Consider the following 24,648-nt stretch of genomic DNA (forward strand, 5'->3'; position numbering starts at 1 on the left):
TGGGTTCCAAACTGGTGCTGCATACTCCAATATGGGCCTAATGTACACGGTGTACAGGGTCCTGAACAATTCCTTATTAAGATATCAGAATGCTGTTCTTAGGTTTGCTAGACGCCCATATGCTGCAGCAGTTATTTGGTTGATGTGCTCTTCAGGAGATGTGCCTGGTGTTATACTCACCCCAAGATCTTTTTCCTTGAGTGAGGTTTGTAGTCTCTGGCCCCCTAGACTGTACTCCGTCTGCAGTCTTCTTTGCCCTTCCCCAATCTTCATGACTTTGCACTTGGTTGGGTTGAACTCCAGGAGTCAATTGCTGGACCAGGTCTGCAGCCTGTCCAGATCCTTTTGTAGTCCTGCCTGGTTTTCAATCAAATGAATTCTTCTCATCAACTTCACGTCATCTGCAAACAGGGACACTTTGGAGTCTATTCCTTCCATCATGTCGTTCACAAATACCAGAAACAGCACTGGTCCTAGGACTGACCCCTGTGGGACCCCGCTGGTCACAGGCGCCCACTCTGACACCTCGCCATGTACCATGACTCACTGCTGTCTTCCTGACAAGTATTCTCTGACCACACAGACCCATAATCTCACATGTGGGCCTACCAGCTTTATCCCGCTTGATTTGAAGCCGCTAGAATTTATGCGTATAAATACATCAGAAACAGTGGCACATAAGACGTGTATATACAACCGAAACAGTCAAAGGGTTAATGACAACAACATTCTTCATAGCTACCAATCAGGCTTTAAGAGATCTTACTCAACTGACACCTCCCTAAATAATCTGATGGATTACACGAGAACTGAAATGTTAATAGGGAACCTCATAGGAATGATAAACTTATACTTGCAAAAGGCCTTTGATACTGTCAACCACTATACATTATGTAAGAAACTTCAAGCTATCAGCATAGGTTCTGTAAACTGGTTTAAGTCCTACCTAAGCAACAGGAAACAAATTGTCAAAATTGATAAGACAGAATCAGAACCCCTGCTGATAGCATCTGGAGGTCTCCAAGGTAGTATTCTGGGCCCCTTTTATTCCTATGTTATGTAAACGACATGCCTATCAGTGTCAAGTGCAAACTCCTACTGTATGCGGATGACAGTGCTCTGTTAGCGTCAGGTAAAAACCCAGAAGATATAGCTAATGTAATAACACTGGAACTGGAGTACTGCAGCAAATGGTTAATAGACAACAATGGAACCCTTACTCTTTGGCACAAAACAAACTAAGAATAATAAGAATAAGAATAATATAATAATAATATCTTTATTTCTACAAGTACAGTAGACTTTCCCTTTTCGTTGGGCTCTGTTTTCACTCCTTTCTGTTATCGCCACATTTTTCCATAAAATTATTGGCTCTGTTTCCGTTGCTTTCCTCCGCTCTCGTCGGTGGTACAGTACATGTCTGCGTGTACCATGCACACAACCTCTCACACACACATTTTGAGGAGGCAGTGTCGCTTTGTTTCTCGGTGAGTGAACATTATCCTGTGAGACCATAGGAAACATTTTGTAATAATTCATTGGTTTTTGCACTTGTTTATTCTGTGTGACTGCTAATTAAGCCACCATGGGCCCAAAGAAAGCTGCTAGTGCCAGCCTGTTGATAAAGAAGGTAAGAAACATGATAGAATTCAAGAAAAAACTTGTAGTAAAGTGCCAAAGTGGAGGAGGAAGGGAGAAGGGAAAATGTGCCTTCTTCAGTGATTCAGTGATTCTATGATATGTATGATACTAAAGCAGCAGGAGTCAATAAAGGCTATAGCACCAGCCAGCGATGAAGCATAGCATTAACAGTGTAGCAAACAAGTTAAGCAATTAAGCGATGTGACCCACACCAGTCAACTAACTCCCAGGTACCAATTTTACTGATGGGGAACATAGACAACAGGTGTAAAGGAACACGCCGACTGTTTCTACCCTCGCCGGGAATCAAACCCAGACCATTGCCATGTGAAGCGAGAGTTTTAGCCACCAGGGCACAGGCCAAGAGTAAATAATTTTGATGCCAGGTGTAATGGGGAACCCATCACTTCAGTTTCCTCAGTAAAATATCTGGGAATCCTCTCTGACCCATGAATGTCAGGAGAATTGCTAGGGAACAGTGTAATAAAGAAAGCAAATGCCAGACTCAAGTTCCTCTACAGACAAGCACTGAGACTCGTAGGACCCTATGTTTAGCCCTTATACAATGTCATAAGGACTACGCTTGCTCTTCAGTGTACTCTGCCTTGACAAAAAAAAAACTGCAAATCACCCAGAACAAAATAATGAGATTCAACCTGGACCTCGGTCCAAGAGAGCATGTAGGCCAGGATGAATTACAACAACTGGATACGCTGAATGTTGAAGACAGTAAAACAACTGAAGTTTAATAAAGTTTGTAAAACTGCTCACAGTGTCCAAAATATCTTGCTGCCAATTTTGTTAAGTCTGGGAACAAAAGCAATCATAATACTTGGGGGAGAGAGCACAACTTTGTAGAACCCACAGTCAGTGGCCAGGCTTCAAACACCTTTTATTGTACAGCAATAAACGAATGGAACAGACTGCCTGCACATGTCAAAGCCAGTCATAACATGAACCAGTTCGAGAAGAGAGCCAAAAGGTGCCTGATGAATGCAGATACAGAAAGGGAGGAGAATGATTTTTTTATTTTTTTAGCTAACTCACATGTAAATATAAATAACTTGAAGAGGGTTGGAATAGTTTTAAAAATGCAGTATTAGGATGTGGGGCAGAAGTTTGTGGTTATAGATGGGTGTATGCAGGAGGAAAGAGGAGTGATTGGTGGAATGATGAAGTAAAGGGTGTGATAAAAGAGAAAAAGGTAGCTTAAGAGAGGTTTTCACAAAGCAGAAGTGTTATACGAAGAGTAGATTATATGGAGAGTGAAAGAAAGGTGAAGAGAATGGCGAGACAGTGCAAAAGGAGAGCAGATGATAGAGTGGGAGAGGCACTGTCAAGAAATTTTAATGAAAATAAGAAAAAATTTTGGAGCGAGTTAAACAAGTTAAGAAAGCCTAGGGAACAAATGGACATATATATTATATATATTATCACACCGGCCGATTCCCACCAAGGCAGGGTGGCCCGAAAAAGAAAAACTTTCACCATCATTCACTCCATCACTGTCTTGCCAGAAGGGTGCTTTACACTACAGTTTTTAAACTGCAACATTAACACCCCTCCTTCAGAGTGCAGGCACTGTACTTCCCATCTCCAGGACTCAAGTCCGGCCTGCCGGTTTCCCTGAATCCCTTCATAAATGTTACTTTGCTCACACTCCAACAGCACGTCAAGTATTAAAAACCATTTGTCTCCATTCACTCCTATCAAACACGCTCACGCATGCCTGCTGGAAGTCCAAGCCCCTCGCACACAAAACCTCCTTTACCCCCTCCCTCCAACCCTTCCTAGGCCGACCCCTACCCCGCCTTCCTTCCACTACAGACTGATACACTCTTGAAGTCATTCTGTTTCGCTCCATTCTCTCTACATGTCCGAACCACCTCAACAACCCTTCCTCAGCCCTCTGGACAACAGTTTTGGTAATCCCGCACCTCCTCCTAACTTCCAAACTACGAATTCTCTGCATTATATTCACACCACACATTGCCCTCAGACATGACATCTCCACTGCCTCCAGCCTTCTCCTCGCTGCAACATTCATCACCCACGCTTCACACCCATATAAGAGCGTTGGTAAAACTATACTCTCATACATTCCCCTCTTTGCCTCCAAGGACAAAGTTCTTTGTCTCCACAGACTCCTAAGTGCACCACTCACTCTTTTTCCCTCATCAATTCTATGATTCACCTCATCTTTCATAGACCCATCCGCTGACACGTCCACTCCCAAATATCTGAATACGTTCACCTCCTCCATACTCTCTCCCTCCAATCTGATATTCAATCTTTCATCACCTAATCTTTTTGTTATCCTCATAACCTTACTCTTTCCTGTATTCACCTTTAATTTCCTTCTTTTGCACACCCTACCAAATTCATCCACCAATCTCTGCAACTTCTCTTCAGAATCTCCCAAGAGCACAGTGTCATCAGCAAAGAGCAGCTGTGACAACTCCCACTTTGTGTGTGATTCTTTATCTTTTAACTCCACGCCTCTTGCCAAGACCCTCGCATTTACTTCTCTTACAACCCCATCTATAAATATATTAAACAACCACGGTGACATCACACATCCTTGTCTAAGGCCTACTTTTACTGGGAAAAAATTTCCCTCTTTCCTACATACTCTAACTTGAGCCTCACTATCCTCGTAAAAACTCTTCACTGCTTTCAGTAACCTACCTCCTACACCATACACTTGCAACATCTGCCACATTGCCCCCCTATCCACCCTGTCATACGCCTTTTCCAAATCCATAAATGCCACAAACACCTCTTTAGCCTTATCCAAATACTGTTCACTTATATGTTTCACTGTAAACACCTGGTCCACACACCCCCTACCTTTCCTAAAGCCTCCTTGTTCATCTGCTATCCTATTCTCCGTCTTACTCTTAATTCTTTCAATTATAACTCTACCATACACTTTACCAGGTACACTCAACAGACTTATCCCCCTATAATTTTTGCACTCTCTTTTATCCCCTTTGCCTTTATACAAAGGAACTATGCATGCTCTCTGCCAATCCCTAGGTACCTTACCCTCTTCCATACATTTATTAAATAATTGCACCAACCACTCCAAAACTATATCCCCACCTGCTTTTAACATTTCTATCTTTATCCCATCAATCCCGGCTGCCGTACCCCCTTTCATTTTACCTACTGCCTCACGAACTTCCCCCACACTCACAACTGGCTCTTCCTCACTCCTACAAGATGTTATTCCTCCTTGCCCTATACACGAAATCACAGCTTCCCTATCTTCATCAACATTTAACAATTCCTCAAAATATTCCTTCCATCTTCCCAATACCTCTAACTCTCCATTTAATAACTCTCCTCTCCTATTTTTAACTGACAAATCCATTTGTTCTCTAGGCTTTCTTAACTTGTTAATCTCACTCCAAAACTTTTTCTTATTTTCAACAAAATTTGTTGATAACATCTCACCCACTCTCTCATTTGCTCTCTTTTTACATTGCTTCACCACTCTCTTAACTTCTCTCTTTTTCTCCATATACTCTTCCCTCCTTGCATCACTTCTACTTTGTAAAAACTTCTCATATGCTAACTTTTTCTCCCTTACTACTCTCTTTACATCATCATTCCACCAATCGCTCCTCTTCCCTCCTGCACCCACTTTCCTGTAACCACAAACTTCTGCTGAGCACTCTAACACTACATTTTTAAACCTACCCCATACCTCTTCGACCCCATTGCCTATGCTCTCATTAGCCCATCTATCCTCCAATAGCTGTTTATATCTTACCCTAACTGCCTCCTCTTTTAGTTTATAAACCTTCACCTCTCTCTTCCCTGATGCTTCTATTCTCCTTGTATCCCATCTACCTTTTACTCTCAGTGTAGCTACAACTAGAAAGTGATCTGATATATCTGTGGCCCCTCTATAAACATGTACATCCTGAAGTCTACTCAACAGTCTTTTATCTACCAATACATAATCCAACAAACTACTGTCATTTCGCCCTACATCATATCGTGTATACTTATTTATCCTCTTTTTCTTAAAATATGTATTACCTATAACTAAACCCCTTTCTATACAAAGTTCAATCAAAGGGCTCCCATTATCATTTACACCTGGCACCCCAAACTTACCTACCACACCCTCTCTAAAAGTTTCTCCTACTTTAGCATTCAAGTCCCCTACCACAATTACTCTCTCACTTGGTTCAAATGCTCCTATACATTCACTTAACATCTCCCAAAATCTCTCTCTCTCCTCTGCATTCCTCTCTTCTCCAGGTGCATACACGCTTATTATGACCCACTTCTCGCATCCAACCTTTACTTTAATCCACATAATTCTTGAATTTACACATTCATATTCTCTTTTCTCCTTCCATAACTGATCATTTAACATTACTGCTACCCCTTCCTTTGCTCTAACTCTCTCAGATACTCCAGATTTAATCCCATTTATTTCCCCCCACTGATAGATGGTGAGATGGTGAGATGGGTAGATGGTGAGAATATTTTGAGGAAGTTTTAAATGTTGACGAAGAAAGGAAGGCGGAAATTTCATGCACTGGCCAGGGAGGTATACCATCTTGTAGGAGTGAAAAAGAGCAGGATGTGAGTGTGGGGGAGGTGCATGAGGCATTATGTAGAATGAAAGGGGGTAAAGCACCTGGAACTGATGGGATCATGACAGAAATGTTAAAAGCAGGGGGGATATAGTGTTGGAATGGTTGGTATTTTGGTTCAATAAATGTAAGAGGGGAAAATACCTAGGGATTGGCAGAGAGCATGTATAGTCCCTTTATATAAAGGGAAGGGGGACAAAAGAGATTGTAAAAATTATAGAGGAATAAGTTTACTGAGTATACCAGGAAAAGTGTACGGTAGGATTATTATTGAAAGAATTAGAGGTAAGACAGAATGTAGGATTACAGATGAGCAAGGAGGTTTCAGAGTGGGTAGCAGATGTGTAGATCAAGTGTTTACATTGAAGCATATATGTGAACAGTATTTAGATAAAGGTAGGGAAGTTTTTATTGCATTTATGGATTTAGAAAAGGCATATGATAGAGTGGATAAGGAAGCAATGTGGCAGATGTTACAAGTAAATGGAATAGGTGGTAAGTTACTAAATGCTGTAAAGAGTTTTTAGAGGGATAGTGAAGCTCAGGTTAGGGTGTGTAGAAGAGAGGAAGACTACTTCCCGGTAAAAGTAGGTCTTAGACAGGGATGTGTAATATCACCATGGTTGTTTAATATATTTATAGATGGGGTTGTAAAAGAAGTAAATGCTAGGGTGTTCAGAAGGGTGGGATTAAATTATGGGGAATCAAATACAAAATGGGAATTAACACAGTTACTTTTTGCTGATGATACTGTGCTTATGGGAGATTCTAAAGAAAAATTTCAAAGGTTAGTAGACGAGCTTGGGAGTGTGTGTAAAGACAGAAAGTTGAAAGTGAACATAGAAAAAAGTAAGGTGATGAGGGTATCAAATGATTTAGATAAAGAAAAATTTGATATCAAATTGGGGAGGAGGAGCATGGAAGAGGTGAATGTTTTCAGATATTTGGGAGTTGACGTGTCAGCTGATGGATTTATAAGAACATAAGAACATAAGAAAGAAGGAACACTGCAACGGGCCTACTGATCCATGCGGAGCAGGTCCATGTCCCCCCACCCCCGGATAAGACCAATGACCCACGCCCCGGATTATCCCAATGACCCACCCAGTCTGGTCATCCCCACTCAAGGATGGAGCACTGTACCAGACCCAGCAGCACAAGCTAGTCAGGTCCAACTCACACCCACCCACACCCACTCACGTATTTATCTAACCTACTTTTAAAAGTACAAAATGTTTTAGCCTCAATAACTGTACTCGGGAGCTTGTTCCACTCATTCACAACTCTATTACCAAACCAGTGCTTTCCTACATCCTTCCTGAATCTGAATTTTTCCAACTTGAAACTATTGCTGCGAGTCCTGTCTTGGCTGGAAATTTTCAGCACACTATTTACATCCCCTTTATTTATTCCTGTTTTCCATTTATACACCTCGATCATATCCCCCCTAATTCTACGCCTTTCGAGAGAGTGCAGGTTCAGGGCCTTCAGTCTATCCTCATAGGGAAGATTTCTGATACATGGGATCATCTTTGTCATCCTCCTTTGTACGTTTTCCAGAGCATTTATATCCATTCTGTAATACGGTGACCAGAACTGAGCAGCATAGTCTAAATGAGGCCTAACCAAGGATATATAGAGTTGAAGAACAACCTGAGGACTTCTATTATTTATACTTCTAGATATGAAGCCAAGAATTCTGTTAGCTTTATTGCGAACACTAATGCACTGTTGTCTTGGTTTTAGGTTACTGCTAACCAGAACTCCTAAATCCTTTTTGCAATCGGTAGTATTAAGATCTACATTATTTAGTTTATATGTGGCATGGTTATTTAACTGTCCAACATTTAGAACTTTGCATTTGTCAATATTAAACTGCATCTGCCATTTCTCAAACCATTGCATCAGTCTATTCAAATCATCCTGGAGTGCTCTAATGTCCTCATTAGAATGAATTGGATGGCCTATTTTGGTGTCATCAGTAAATTTGCTTATGTCGCTATTTATTCCCTCATCTATGTCGTTTATGGTTTATGTAAATTGTGAAAAACAACGGGCCCAACACTGACCCCTGAGGAACACCGCTTGTGATGTGCCCCCATTCTGATTTCTCCCCATTTACGCAAACTCTCTGCTGTCTATTTGTCAGCCATGCCTCTACCCAGGAAAAAATTTCTCCTCCTTTTCCGTGTGCCCTAAGTTTCCTCAATAGCCTCTGGTGTGGAACTGTATCGAAAGCCTTACTGAAGTCCATATACACAATATCATATTCATTACCATGATCTACCTCCTCAAAAATCCTTAGTGAAAAAGGTTAGTAAATTCGTAAGACAGGAACGCCCCTTTGTAAAACCGTGTTAAGAATCATTAAACAATCTGTGCCTATCTAGATGGCTATGAATTGCTTCGGCAATTATTGATTCCATAAATTTTCCCACTATGGAGGTAAGGCTTATTGGTCTATAGTTCGAAGCTAAGGACCTGTCACCTGCCTTGTAAATAGGATGAGGTTAACCATAGAATTGATGAAGGGAAAAAAAGGTGAGTGGTGCGTTGAGGTATATGCGGAGACAAAAAACATTATCTATGGAGGCAAAGAAAAAGAGGATAAATAAATATACAAGGTATGATGTAGAACGTAATGAAAGTAGTTTGTTAGATTATATATTGGTGGATAAAAGGTTGATGGGTAGGCTCCAGGATGTACATTATTATAGAGAGGCAACTGATATATCGGACAATTATTTAGGTGTAGCTACAGTTAGAGTAAGAGGTAGATGGGACAAGCAGAAGGTGGCAACAACAAGTAAGAGAGAGGTGAAAGTGTATAAACTAAGGGAGGAGGAAGTTCGGGTGAAATATAAGCGACTATTGGCAGAAAGGTGGGCTAGTGCAAAGATGAGTAGTGGGGGGGTTGAAGAGGGTTGGAATAGTTTTAAAGTGCAGTATTAGAATGTGGGGCAGAAGTTTGTTTTTATAGGAGGGTGGGGGCAGGAGGAAAGAGGAGTGATTGGTGGAATGATGAAGTAAAGGGTGTGATAAAAGAGAAAAAGTTAGCTTATGAGAGGTTTTTACAAAGCAGAAGTGTTATAAGAAGAGCAGAGTATATGAAGAGTAAAAGAAAGGTGAAGAGAGTGATGAGAGAGTGCAAAAGGAGAGCAGATGATAGAGTGGGAGAGGCACTGTCAAGAAATTTTAATGAAAATAAGAAAAAAATTTTGGAGTGAGTTAAACAAGTTAAGAAAGCCTAGGGAATGTATGGATTTGTCAGTTAAAAACAGAGTAGGGGAGTTAGTAGATAGGGAGATGGAGGTATTAGGTAGATGGCAAGAATATTTTGAGGAACTTTTAAATGTTGAGGAAGAAAGGGAGGCGGTAATTTCATGCACTGGCCAGGGAGGTATACCATCTTTTAGGAGTGAAGAAGAGCAGAATGTAAGTGTGGGGGAGGTACGTGAGGCCTTACGTAGAATGAAAGGAGGTAAAGCAGCTGGAACTAATGGGTTCATGACAGAAGTGTTAAAAGCAGGGGGGATATAGTGTTGGAGTGGTTGGTAATTTTGTTTAATAAATGTATGAAAGAGGGGAAGGTACCTAGGGATTGGCAGAGAGCATGTATAGTCCCTTTATATAAAGGGAAGGGGGACAAAAGAGATTGTAAAAATTACAGAGGAATAAGTTTACTGAGTATACCAGGAAAAGTGTACGGTAGGGTTATAATTGAAAGAATTAGAGGTAAGACAGAATGTAGGATTGCGGATGAGCAAGGAGGTTTCAGAGTGGGTAGGGGATGTGTAGATCGTGTTTACATTGAAGCATATATGTGAACAGTATTTAGATAAGGGTAGGGAAGTTTTTATTGCATTTATGGATTTAGAAAAGGCATATGATAGAGTGGATAGCGGAGCAATGTGGCAGATGTTGCAAGTATATGAAATAGGTGGTAAGCTATTAAATGCTGTAAAGAGTTTTTATGAGGATAGTGAGGCTCAGATTAGGGTGTGTAGAAGAGAGGGAGACTACTTCCCAGTAAAGGTAGGTCTTAGACAGGGATGTGTAATATCACCATGGTTGTTTAATATATTTATAGATGGGGATGTAAAAGAAATAAATGCTAGGGTGTTCAGGAGAGGGGTGGGATTAAATTATGGGGAATCAAATACAAAATGGGAATTGACACAGTTACTTTTTGCTGATGATACTGTGCTTATGGGAGATTCTAAAGAAAAATTGCAAAGGTTAGTGGATGAGTTTGGGAGTGTGTGTAAAGGTAGAAAGTTGAAAGTGAACATAGAAAAGAGTAAGGTGATGAGGGTATCAAATGATTTAGATAAAGAAAAATTTGATATCAAATTGGGGAGGAGGAGTATGGAAGAAGTGAATGTTTTCAGATACTTGGGAGTTGACGTGTCGGCGAATGGAATTATGAAGGATGAGGTTAATCATAGAATTGATGAGGGAAAAAAGGTGAGTGGTGCGTTGAGGTATATGTGGAGTCAAAAAACGTTATCTATGGAGGCAAAGAAGGGAATGTATGAAAGTATAGTAGTACCAACACTCTTATATGGGTGTGAAGCTTGGGTTGTGAATGCAGCAGCGAGGAGACGGTTGGAGGCAGTGGAGATGTCCTGTTTAAGGGCAATGTGTGGTGTAAATATTATGCAGAAAATTCGGAATGTGGAAATTAGGAAAAGGTGTGGAGTTAATAAAAGTATTAGTGAGAGGGCTGAAGAGAAGTTGTTGAGGTGGTTTGGTCATTTAGAGAGAATGGAACAAAGTAGAATGACATGGAAAGCATTTAAATGGGTAGGAGAAGGAAGACGGGGTAGGGGTTGGAAGGAAGGGGTAAGGGAGGTTTTATGGGCGAGGGGCTTGGGCTTCCAGCAGGCGTGCATGATCGTGTTCGATAAGAGTGAATGGAGACGAATGGTATTTGGGACCTGACGATCTGTTGGAGTGTCAGCAGGGTAATATTTAGTGAAGGGATTCAGGGAAACTGGTTATTTTTATATAGCCGGACTTGAGTCCTGGAAATGGGAAGTACAATGCCTGCACTCTAAAGGAGAGGTTTCGGGATATTAGCAGTTTGGAGGGATATGTTGTGTATCTTTATACGTATATGCTTCTAAACTGTTGTGTTCTGAGCACCTCTGCAAAAACAGTCATTATGTGTGAGTGAGGTGAAAGTGTTGAATGATGATGAAAGTATTTTCTTTTTGGGGATTTTCTTTCTTTTTTGGGTCACCCTGCTTCAGTGGGAGACGGCCGACTTGTTGAAAAAAAAAAAAAGTGTTCTATGTATGTAGTAGGTACAATAATAAGTATTGATGTTTTGTATGGTGAGTAGGTTTAGTTTTTTTAATATTGGTGGAGTGTGCTGCCTGTAGTGGGAATTTGTTATCATTCTGACTGCAGCCTTTTGTTGGGTAATTAATGGTCTGAGATGGTTTATTGTTGTTGAGCCCAATGCACAAATTCTGTAGGGTAAATAAGTGAGTGATATAGGGCCAGGAGGGTTGACTGTGGAACACAGTACCGTACATTCGATAGTATGCCTACGGTCTTGGAGATTTTCTTGGAAATTTGATGTACATGTGTTTGAAATTTGAGTCTATCATCAAGGAGAATTCCGAAGAATTTTCCCTCTGTGAGCTTTGTGATAGGTGATCTGTTTATCATTATGTTAAGAAGGACATCTGTAGCTCTGTTACCAAACTGAATGAAGTAGGTTTTGTCAGTGTTGAGAGTAAGTTTGTTAGTCGTTATCCAGGTAGATATTTTCTGTAATTCGATATTCACAGTATTGGCTAGCATGACTGGGCTTGGGTGAGAGAAGACGTATGTAATGTCATCTGCAAATAGTGTGGGTTTGAATAGTTGTGATGCATTTGGTAGGTCATTTATGTAAACGAGAAAAAGAGGGCCAAGAACACTTCCCTGTGGGACATCAACTGTAATTGGCTTTGTGGAGGAGTTTGCTCCATTTATGTACACATATTGGCTTCTGTTGCTGAGGTATGACTTTAGGTAGTTGAGGGAGTGCCCTCTTATACCATAGTGCGACAATTTTATGTGGAGCAAATCATGGTCAACTGTATCAAAAGCTTTTAATAAATTAATGAAGATCCCCAGTGGGACTACTTTTTTCTCTAGTGCAGTGTATATTTGTTCTAGCATGTGTATAATAGCATCATTTGTATTTTTATTAGGCCTGAACCCAAACTGACAGGGGTTTAGTATGTTGTGGGAGATGAGGTAGGAATAGATTTGCTTATGAATTAATTTTTCAAAGATTTTAGAGAGAGGGTGCAAGTTGGATATTGGCCTATAGTTATTCAAGTCTGTTTGGTCTCCTCCTTTATGGATCAGGGTGACCCTCACTATTTTGAGGACTGTAGGGAAGGTAGAGGATTCGATGGATTTGTTAAAGTGGTTGCAATGATTGGTGACAGCACTTGTGATGCTTTTTTGTATATAAAGGGTGGTAAGGTATTTAAATCTCCTGTCTTGTTTTTTAGTGTGTTGATAATAAGGGAGACTTCTGTTGGGTTACTCGGAGCTAGGAACAGTGTGTTCGGGTAGTTGCTAGTGAGGTAGTCATTGGATGGGGTATTTGAGCTTGGGATTTTATTGGCAAGGTTTTTTCCTATGGTGGAGAAGAAATCATTGAGTCTGTTTGCTGTTTCTGTTGGTGGGAGTTGGGGTTCATCTGGTTTTGTTAGTTCAATTGTGCTATTTACTGATATCTTTTTTGTTCCTAGAATTTCTGATAGGGTTTTCCAAGTCTTTTTTATATCACCTTTTAAGTTGGATAATCTGTTCTCAGAATACAAGTTTTTAGCCCTTCTTATCAGGCTGGTTAGAACTGACACGTAACGTTTTGTTTGGTCTCTGGTTATGTGACCCATTCTGTACTGTTTTTCGTATAGGTGCTTTGTATTTATGGATTTGAGGATGCTGGGTGTTAGCCAGGGACTGTCAGTCTCTTAGCTGTCATCTGTTTAGTTTTTTAGAGCAGTGCTTTTTATAGAGGTATTGCATCTTTTTTAGAAAATTATTAATAGATTCGTCAATATCTGTATAGATTTCTAGCTCAGTGTGCCAAGTCAATGTTTGTCATTGCTGTTGTGAAGTTATTAACCCTTAAACTGTCCAAACATAGATCTACGTTTTTTCAACATTTGAAAGTACAGTGGTCCCTCAATTATCGTCCTTAATCCGTTCCTGGAAGTGGGACTATTATCGAAATGGACGACTTTCGAATCAATTTTCCCCATAAGAAATAATGTAAATGCAATTAATCCGTTCCTGACACCCAAAAGTATTAAAACAAAAAATTTTTTTACATGAAATATAGATGTAGTACATAAACAATACAGTGGCACATGATGAATTAAACATTATCAGAATAACACTTACCTTTATTGGCAATTCTTCTTTGTGTATGGAAGACTGGAGGAGACAGATTGGATTATTTACTGTTTGGAAGGGGAATCCCCTTCCATCAACACCTCGGGTACCAATTGCTTTTCTGGGGTTACTTCTCTTCTCTGCTTCTTAATGCCACTAGGACCACCTTGAGAGTCACTAGAGTCCTGTCTCGCAAAAAAACTGTCCAGAGAGCTCTGTTTCTGGCGTCTCTTTAAAACTTCCCTAAAATGGGCCACGACTCTGTCACTGTACAAGTTGCCGATATGGCTTGCAACATCCTTCTCTGGGTGATGTTTCTCCATAAATCTTTCCATCCTACCCCACATTTCAAAAATCTCCTTAATTTCTGAAGAAGGCACCTTCTTCCATCTCTCTTCTTCCTCCTCTGCAGCAAGATTCTGAGCTGCGATCTGTTGCTCTTCCTGCTGAAGCTCTTGCAGCTCCTCAGTGGTTAGCTCTTCATTGTGGTCCTCCACCAACTCTTCCACATCCTCCAAACTCACATCCAACCCCATGGAACTCCCCAGTGTGACAACAGAGTTCACAACTGACATAGGCTCATCATGGGCTGCCTCAAACCCTTCAAAATCCCTCTTGTGGACACAATCTGGCCACAATTTTCTCCAAGCCAAGTTCAAAGTTATGGTAGTCACCCCCTCCCAAGCCTTACCTATAAGGCTTACACAATGGAGAATACTGAAGTGTTCTTTCCAAAAATTTTGTAGGGTCAAACGAGTGTCTGAGGTCACATTCAAGCACCTTTCAAACATTGCTTTGGTGTAGAGTTTTTTAAAGTTTGAAATGACTTGCTGGTCCATGGGCTGGAGGAGAGGAGTGGTATTCGGGGGCAAGAACTTTACTGTGATGAACCCAAACTCCTTCAGAATTAGGTCATCCAAGTTTGGAGGATGAGCAGGTGCATTGTCCATTGCTAGGAGGCAATAGAGATCCAATTTCTTTTCCAGGAGGTAATTCTTCACACTAGAGCCAAACACTTCATTGAACCACTTGACGAAAATGTCCCTTGTGACCCATGCCTTACTATTAGATCTCCAAAACACACACAATTTACTCTTCATAACATTGTTTTTCTTGAACACTCTGGGATTTTCAGAATGGTACATTAGTAACGGCTTCACTTTGAAATCCCCACTAGCATTAGCACAGAACATTAGCGTCAGCCTGTCTTTCATAGGTTTGTGTCCTGGCAGTGCCTTTTCTTACTGAGTAATGTAGGTCCTCTTTGGCATTTTCTTCCAAAAGAGGCCTGTTTCATCACAATTGAACACTTGTTCAGGTTTCAGTCCTTCACTGTTTATGTACTCCTTGAATTCATGCACATATTTTTCAGCTGCTTTGTTGTCAGAACTGGCAGCCTCACCATGCCTTACCACACTGTGTATGCCAGTACGCTTCTTAAATCTCTCAAACCAGCCTTTGCTGGCCTTAAATTCATTCACATCACCACTAGTTGCAGGCAATTTCTTTACCAAATCGTCATGCAACTGCCTAGCCTTTTCACAAATAAGCGACGTCATAAGACTATCTCCTGCTAATTGTTTTTCATTTATCCACACCAATAATAACTTCTCAACATCTTCGAGTACTGGTGATCTCATTTTTGTCAGCATATTTACCCCCTTTGCAACAACAGCATCCTTGATTTCCTTTTTCTTGGCTATGATTTAAGATATGGTTGTACGGGAATTGTTATACATCCTGGCCAGTTCGCCCACAAGTACGCCACTATCATATTGTTCAATGATGTTTTTCTTAAATTCAATCATACTTCTCACCTTCTTTACCAAAGGCTTGGCACTAGGAGCTTTCTTTGGAGCCATGGTAGCTTATTTAGCACTTCCAAGCACTAAAATCAATGGAATATTATGAAATATTTCGTTGGAGCAAGTGAGGGGACCGTCGCTCACTGGTAAACAATAGCACACTGGCTGGGAAGAGAGGCCGAGGCGGCTCAGAGCGTGAGTACGCATCCCGGATGAAGGACTATTAGCAAGTTGCCGGACCATTTGCGAGCCAATGTTTAGACGAAATAACAGGACTATTTCCGAAATGGACTATTATTGAAGGACCACTGTATGTAAAAAAAGTAGATCTTCTTTTCATTTTTTTTACATTTGAAAACATGTAAAAAAAAAAACTTTGATTACTTTTTTTTTTGTTATATTTGAAAATGTGTAAAAAAATGTAGATCTACTTTTGGAGCACTACGCATGTGAACGTAAATTTGTTTGGACAGTTTAAGGGTTAATGGTTGCCTCATTATGAAGTCTGAAAGTGACTTTAGTAGTGTCTTGGGGTAATTTGCCAAGATTTGTTATGAGGAAGGTAGGGTAGTGGTCTGTGATATTATCTGTGATTATGCCTGATTTTAAAGGGGATATTGTGTTGGTCCAGATGTGGTCTAGTAGGGAAACACTAGTCTCTGTAACTCTGAAGGTTTTGTTACTGTTGGTAGCAACATGTAGTTGCTCATAGTGTTTGTGAATTCAGTAACATGTGGGTCTTGGTCTTGCAGGAGATTTATATTGAAGTCACCTGAGAGTAGTAAGTGATCCTTATTCATGCGCGCATCAATTATCATACTCCCTAGGTTTTCGCTAAAACGGCTAATGTTTGACTGTGGTACTCTGTAGATGTTTATCACTGTGAGAGGTTTTTGTAGGTATTTGGATTTGAATTTAGCTATTATATATTCCCCATCTTCATCCCTTGTGCAGTATAATAATTATAGTATAATAATAGTTATCTCCTTCATAGTATAATAATAAGAAATAATCTTCTTTATAGTATAATAATAAGAAATTATCTTCTTTACAGTATAATAATAAAATATTATCTTCTTTATATTATAAGATATTATCTTCTATACAGTATAATAAGATATTATCTTCTTTATAGTATAATAATAAGATATTAACTTCTTTATAGTATAAGATATTATCTTCTTTATAGTATAATAATAAGATATTATCTCATTTATAGTTTAATTATAAGGTATTAAAAGGACACAATGGAAATAAGTCACATTGTATGGGTTATCCCAGGTTCTCTACACATATGCCCCTCAGGAAGGTTCCTTGATGTTGGTGAGGGGCTCTTGATTTAGGGAATTGGATCTGTGCTCCATTTCCCCAAATTAAGCCTGAATGCCTCCCACATCCTCCCCCCAGGCGCTGTATAATCCTATGGGTTTAGCGCTTCCCCTTGATTATAATAATAATAATAATAATAATAATAATAATAATAATAATAATAATAATAATAATCTACACATATGCTGCTATGTATGATAATATGCTGCTATGTATGATAATATGCTGCTATGTATGATAATATGCTGCTATGTATGATAATATGCTGCTATGTATGATAATATGCTGCTATGTATGATAATATGCTGCTATGTATGATAAAATGCTGCTATGTATGATAATATGCTGCTATGTATGATAATATGCTGCTATGTATGATAATATGCTGCTATGTATGATAATATGCTGCTATGTATGATAATATGCTGCTATGTATGATAATATGCTGCTATGTATGATAATATGCTGCTATGTATGATAATATGCTGCTATGTATGATAATATGCTGCTATGAATGATAATATGCTGCTATGTATGATAATATGCTGCTATGTATGATAATATGCTGCTATGTATGATAATATGCTGCTATGTATGATAATATGCTGCTATGATAATATGCTGCTATGTATGATAATATGCTGCTATGATAGTATGCTGCTATGATAATATGCTGCTATGATAATATGCTGCTATGTATGATAATATGCTGCTATGTATGATAATATGCTGCTATGTATGATAATATGCTGCTATGTATGATAATATGCTGCTATGTATGATAATATGCTGCTATGATAGTATGCTGCTATGATAATATGCTGCTTTGATAATATGCTGCTATGTATGATACTATGCTGCTATATATGATAATATGCTGCTATGTATGATAATATGCTGCTATGTATGATAATATGCTGCTATGTATGATAATATGCTGCTATGTATGATAATATGCCGCTATGTATGATAATATGCTGCTATGTATGATAATATGATGCTATGTATGATAATATGCTGCTATGTATGATAATATGCTGCTATGTATGATAATATGCTGCTATGTATGATAATATGCTGCTATGTATGATAATATGCTGCTATGTATGATAATATGCTGCTATATATGATAATATGCTGCTATGTATGATAATATGCTGCTATGTATGATAATATGCTGCTATGTATGATAATATGCTGCTATGTATGATAATATGCTGCTATGTATAATAATATGCTATGTATGATAATATGCTGCTATGTATGATAATATGCTGCTATGTATGATAATATGCTGCTATGTATGATAATATGCTGCTATGTATGATAATATGCTGCTATGTATGATAATATGCTGCTATATATGATAATATGCTGCTATGTATGATAATATGCTGCTATGTATGATAATATGCTGCTATGAATGATAATATGCTGCTATGTATGATAATATGCTGCTATGTATGATAATATGCTGCTATGTATGATAATATGCTGCTATGTATGATAATATGCTGCTATGATAATATGCTGCTATGTATGATAATATGCTGCTATGATAGTATGCTGCTATGATAATATGCTGCTATGATAATATGCTGCTATGTATGATAATATGCTGCTATGTATGATAATATGCTGCTATGTATGATAATATGCTGCTATGTATGATAATATGCTGCTATGTATGATAATATGCTGCTATATATGATAATATGCTGATATGTATGATAATATGCTGCTATGTATGATAATATGCTGATATGTATGATAATATGCTGCTATGTATGATAATATGCTGCTATGTATGATAATATTCTGCTATGTATGATAATATGCTGATATGTATGATAATATGCTGCTATGTATGATAATATGCTGCTATGTATGATAATATGCTGCTATGTATGATAATCTATGTAACTGTATTTGTGTATACCTGAATAAACTTGTTTATGTAACATAAACCTAAAAACTTACTGGCTAACTTAAACCTGCTGTTGCCTCCGCACCTAACACCTGCTGCTGCCTGAGCACCTAACACCTGCTGCTGCCTGAGCACCTAACACCTGCTGCTGCCTGAGCACCTAACACCTGCTGCTGCCTGAGCACCTAACACCTGCTGCTGCCTGAGCACCTAACACCTGCTGCTGCCTGAGCACCTAACACCTGCTGCTGCGTGAGCACCTAACACCTGCTGCTGCGTGAGCACCTAACACCTGCTGCTGTCTGAGCACCTAACACCTGCTGCTGCCTGAGCACCTAACACCTGCTGCTGCCTGAGCACCTAACACCTGCTGTTGCCTCCGCAAATAACACCTGCTGCTGCCTGAGCACCTAACACCTGCTGCTGCCTGAGCACCTAACACCTGCTGATGCCTGAGCACCTAACACCTGCTGCTGCCTGAGCACCTAACACCTGCTGCTGCCTGAGCACCTAACACCTGCTGTTGCCTCCGCAAATAACACCTGCTGCTGCCTGAGCACCTAACACCTGCTGCTGCCTGAGCACCTAACACCTGCTGCTGCCTGAGCACCTAACACCTGCTGCTGCTTGAGCACCTAACACCTGCTGCTGCATGAGCACCTAACACCTGCTGCTGCCTGAGCACCTAACACCTGCTGCTGCCTGAGCACCTAACACCTGCTGCTGCTTGAGCACATAACACCTGCTGCTGCCTGAGCACCTAACACCTGGCGCACAACACCTGAGCAACTAACACCTCACACACTTAACATCTGAGCACCTAACACCTGACACAGTCAACATCTGAGCACCTAACACCTGACACACTCAACACATGAGCACCTAACACCTGACACACTCAACACCTGAGCACCTAACACCTGACACAGTCAACATCTGAGCACCTAACACCTGACACACTCAACATCTGAGCACCTAACACCTGACACTCAACATCTGAGCACCTAACACCTGACAGTCAACATCTGAGCAACTAACACCTCACACACTCAACATCTGAGCACCTAACACCTCACACACTCAACATCTGAGCACCTAACACCTGAGCACCTAACACCTGACACAGTCAACACCTGAGCACCTAACACCTGACACAGTCAACACCTGAGCACCTAACACCTGATACACTCAACATCTGAGCACCTAACACCTGACACACTCAACATCTGAGCACCTAACACCTGACACTCAACATCTGAGCACCTAACACCTGACACAGTCAACATCTGAGCAACTAACACCTCACACACTCAACATCTGAGCACCTAACACCTCACACACTCAACATCTGAGCACCTAACGCCTGAGCACCTAACACCTGACACAGTCAACACCTGAGCAACTAACACCTCACACACTCAACACCTGAGCACCTAACACCTGACACACTCAACATCTAAGCACCTAACACCTGACAGTCAACACCTGAGCACCTAACACCTGACACACTCAACATCTGAACACCTGACACACTCAACATCTGAGCACCTAACACCTGACACTCAACATCTGAGCACCTAACACCTGACAGTCAACATCTGAGCAACTAACACCTCACACACTCAACATCTGAGCACCTAACACCTCACACTCAACATCTGAGTACCTAACACCTGACACAGTCAACACCTGAGCACCTAACACCTGACACAGTCAACACCTGAGCACCTAACACCTGACACAGTCAACACCTGAGCACCTAACACCTCACACACTCAACATCTGAGCACCTAACACCTGAGTACCTAACACCTGACACAGTCAACACCTGAGCACCTGACACAGTCAACACCTGAGCACCTAACACCTGACACACTCAACACCTGAGCACCTGACAGTCAACACCTGAGCACCTAACACCTGACACAGTCACCATTTGAGCACCTAACACCTGACACACTCAACATCTGAGCACCTAACACCTGCTGCTGCCTGAGCACATAACACCTGCTGCTGCCTGAGCACCTAACACCTGCTGCTGCCTGAGCACCTAACACCTGGCAAACAACACCTGAGCAACTAACACCTCACACACTCAACATCTGAGCACCTAACACCTGAGAACCTAACACCTGACACAGTCAACATCTGAGCTCCTGACACACTCAACTCCTGAGCCCCTAACACCTGACACAGTCAACACCTGAGCACACTCAACATCTGAGCACCTAACACAGTCAACATCTGAGCACCTAACACCTGATACACTCAACACCTGAGCACCTAACACCTGACACACTCAACATCTGAGCACCTAACACCTGACACAGTCAACATCTGAGCACCTAACACCTGAGCACCTAACACCTGACACAGTCAACACCTGAGCACCTAACACCTGACACTCAACATCTGAGCACCTAACACCTGACACAGTCAACACCTGAGCACCTGACACAGTCAACACCTGAGCACCTGACACAGTCAACACCTGAGCACCTGACACAGTCAACACCTGAGCACCTAACACCTGACACAGTCAACAAGACACAGATATGATCATGTCTGGCGCCTTAATACACTATATTTCATGGGTCAAACTCTCTCTATGTATCATCTAGCACATGAATGTTGTATTGTAATAAAGGTAGTTGTTACTCACCTGTGTTAGACACCACAGTTGTTACTCACCTGTGTTAGACACCACAGTTGTTACTCACTTGTGTTAGACACCACAGTTGTTACTCACCTGTGTTAGACACCACAGTTGTTACTCACCTGTGTTAGACACCACAGTTGTTACTCACCTGTGTTAGACACCACAGTTGTTACTCACCTGTGTTAGACACCACAGTTGTTACTCACTTGTGTTAGACACCACAGTTGTTACTCACCTGTGTTAGACACCACAGTTGTTACTCACCTGTGTTAGACACCACAGTTGTTACTCACGTGTGTTAGACACCACAGTTGTTACTCACCTGTGTTAGACACCACAGTTGTTACTCACCTGTGTTAGACACCACAGTTGTTACTCACGTGTGTTAGACACCACAGTTGTTACTCACCTGTGTTAGACACCACAGTTGTTACTCACCTGTGTTAGACACCACAGTTGTTACTCACCTGTGTTAGACACCACAGTTGTTACTCACCTGTGTTAGACACCACAGTTGTTACTCACCTGTGTTAGACACCACAGTTGTTACTCACCTGTTAGACACCACAGTTGTTACTCACCTGTGTTAGACACCACAGTTGTTACTCACCTGTGTTAGACACCACAGTTGTTACTCACCTGTGTTAGACACCACAGTTGTTACTCACCTGTGTTAGACACCACAGTTGTTACTCACCTGTGTTAGACACCACAGTTGTTACTCACCTGTGTTAGACACCACAGTTGTTACTCACCTGTGTTAGACACCACAGTTGTTACTCACCTGTGTTAGACACCACAAACACTGTTTATTGTTGGATTTATCACAGCCACAGAGGAACAACACAAGTTGTGTTTGTTTACTGGGTTCATCAGGGCCACTGACACCTTATACTGCATCCTGCCCGACTGGTCCCACTAAGATAACATATCTTCAGATTTTTAACCCCGGAGGGTTAGCCACCCAGGATAACCAAAGAAAGTTAGTGCGTCATCGAGGACTGTCTAACTTATTTCCATTGGGGCCCTTAATCTTGTCCCCCAGGATGCGACGCACACCAGTCGACTAACACCCAGTACCTATTTGTTGTTAGGTGAACAGGACAACAGGTGTAAGGAAACACGTCGAAATGTGTTCACTCGCCGGGAATCGAACCCGGGCCCTCTGTGTGAGAAGCGGGAGCTTTAGCCACAGACAGGCTAAGAGAGGTCAATATATCTGAAATGCGTAGGGAGTCACTGGTCAGAGAAAAAGCAAACATCGAATTTAAGCTAAGGGAATCTTATAGGAGTCAGGAATCGCGGGAAGAACTAAAAGCCATAAATGAAATCGAAAGAAACCCAAAGTATTTCTTCTCCTGTGCCAAATCAAAGTCGAGAATAACATCCAGTGTTGGGCCCCTACTTAAACAAGATGGGTCCTACACAGATGACAGCAAGGAAATGAGTGAGCTACTCAAGTCCCAATATGACTCAGTTTTTAGCAAGCCGCTAACCAGACTGAGAGTCGAAGATCAAGATGAATTTTTTATGAGAGGGCCATAGAATTTGGTTAAAACAAGCCTATCTGATTTTATCCTGATGCCAAATGACTTTGAACAGGCCATAAATGACATGCTCATGAACTCTGCCCCAGGGCCAGACTCATGGAATTCCGTGTTCATCAAGAACTGCAAGAAGTCCCTATCACGAGCCTTTACCATCCTATGGAGAGGGAGCATAGACACGGGGGTCGTCCCACAGTTACTAAAAACAAAAGACATAGCCCAACTCCACAAAGGGGGCAGTAAAGCAACAGCAAAGAACTACAGACCGATAGCACTAACATCCCATATCATAAAAATCTTTGAAAGGTCCTAAGAAGCAAGATCGCCACCCATCTAGAAACCCATCAGTTATACAACCCAGGGCAACATGGGTTTAGAACAGGTCGCTCCTGTCTGTCTCAACTATTGGATCACTACGACAAGGTCCTAGATGCACTAGAAGACAAAAAGAATGCAGATGTAGTATATACAGACTTTGCAAAAGCCTACAAGTGTGATCATTGCGTAATAGCGCACAAAATGCGTGCTAAAGGAATAACAGGAAAAGTCGGTAGATGGATCTATAATTTCCTCACCAACAGAACACAGAGAGTAGTAGTCAACAGAGTAAAGTCCGAGGCAGCTACGGTGAAAAGCTCTGTTCCACAAGGCACAGTACTCGCTCCCATCTTGTTTCTCATCCCCATATCTGACATAGACAAGGATGTCAACCACAGCACCGTGTCTTCCTTTGCAGATGACACCCGAATCTGCATGACAGTGTCTTCCATTGCAGACACTGCAAGGCTCCAGGCGGACATCAGCCAAATCTTTCAGTGGGCTGCAGAAAACAATATGAAGTTCAACGATGAGAAATTTCAATTACTCAGATATGGTAAACACGAGGAAATTAAATCTTCATCAGACTACAAAACAAATTCTGGCCACAAAATAGAGCGAAACACCAACGTCAAAGACCTGGGAGTGATCATGTCGGAGGATCTCACCTTCAAGGACCATAACATGGTATCAATCGCATCTGCTAGAAAAATGACAGGATGGATAATGAGAACCTTCAAAATTAGGGATGCCAAGCCCATGATGACACTCTTCATGTCACTTGTTCTATCTAGGCTGGAATATTGCTGCACACTAACAGCACCTTTCAAGGCAGGTGAAATTGCTGACCTAGAAAATGTACAGAGAACCTTCACGGCACGCATAACGGAGATAAAACACCTCAGTTACTGGGAGTGCTTGAGGTTCCTGAACCTGTATTCCCTGGAACGCAGGCGGGAGAGATACATGATTATATACACCTGGAAAATCCTAGAGGGACTAGTACCGAACTTACACACGAAAATCACTCACTACGAAAGCAAAAGACTTGGCAGACGAAGCAACATCCCCCCAATGAAAAGCAGGGTGTCACTAGCACGTTAAGAGACCATGCAATAAGTGTCAGGGGCCCGAGACTGTTCAACTGCCTCCCAGCATACATAAGGGAGATTACCAACAGACCACTGGCAGTCTTCAAGCTGGCACTGGACAAGCACCTAAAGTCGGTTCCTGACCAGCCGGGCTGTGGCTCGTACGTTGGTTTGCATGCAGCCATCAGTAACAGCCTGGTTGATCAGGCTCTGATCCACCAGGAGGCCTGGTCACAGACCGGGCCGCGGGGGCGTTGACCCCCCGGAACTCTCTCCAGGTAAACTCCAGGTAAGACCACCGGACC

General features: G+C 41.3%; 1 protein-coding gene across 2 annotated transcripts in view; it reads right to left on the reverse strand.

Moving 5' to 3' along the window:
* Positions 1-22,439, reverse strand: part of LOC138854936 (zinc finger protein 84-like) — a 95,099-nt gene extending 72,660 nt beyond the window's left edge. For both annotated transcript variants that reach the window (XM_070101078.1, XM_070101077.1), the window contains exon 1: positions 22,172-22,439. The gene's annotated coding sequence lies outside the window, so the exon portion shown is untranslated. The remainder of the gene's footprint in view (positions 1-22,171) is intronic.
* Positions 22,440-24,648: the final 2,209 nt, after the last annotated feature.

This window comes from Cherax quadricarinatus, chromosome 75 (assembly GCF_038502225.1).
Source record: "Cherax quadricarinatus isolate ZL_2023a chromosome 75, ASM3850222v1, whole genome shotgun sequence".
NCBI classification, from domain to species: Eukaryota; Metazoa; Arthropoda; class Malacostraca; order Decapoda; family Parastacidae; genus Cherax; species Cherax quadricarinatus.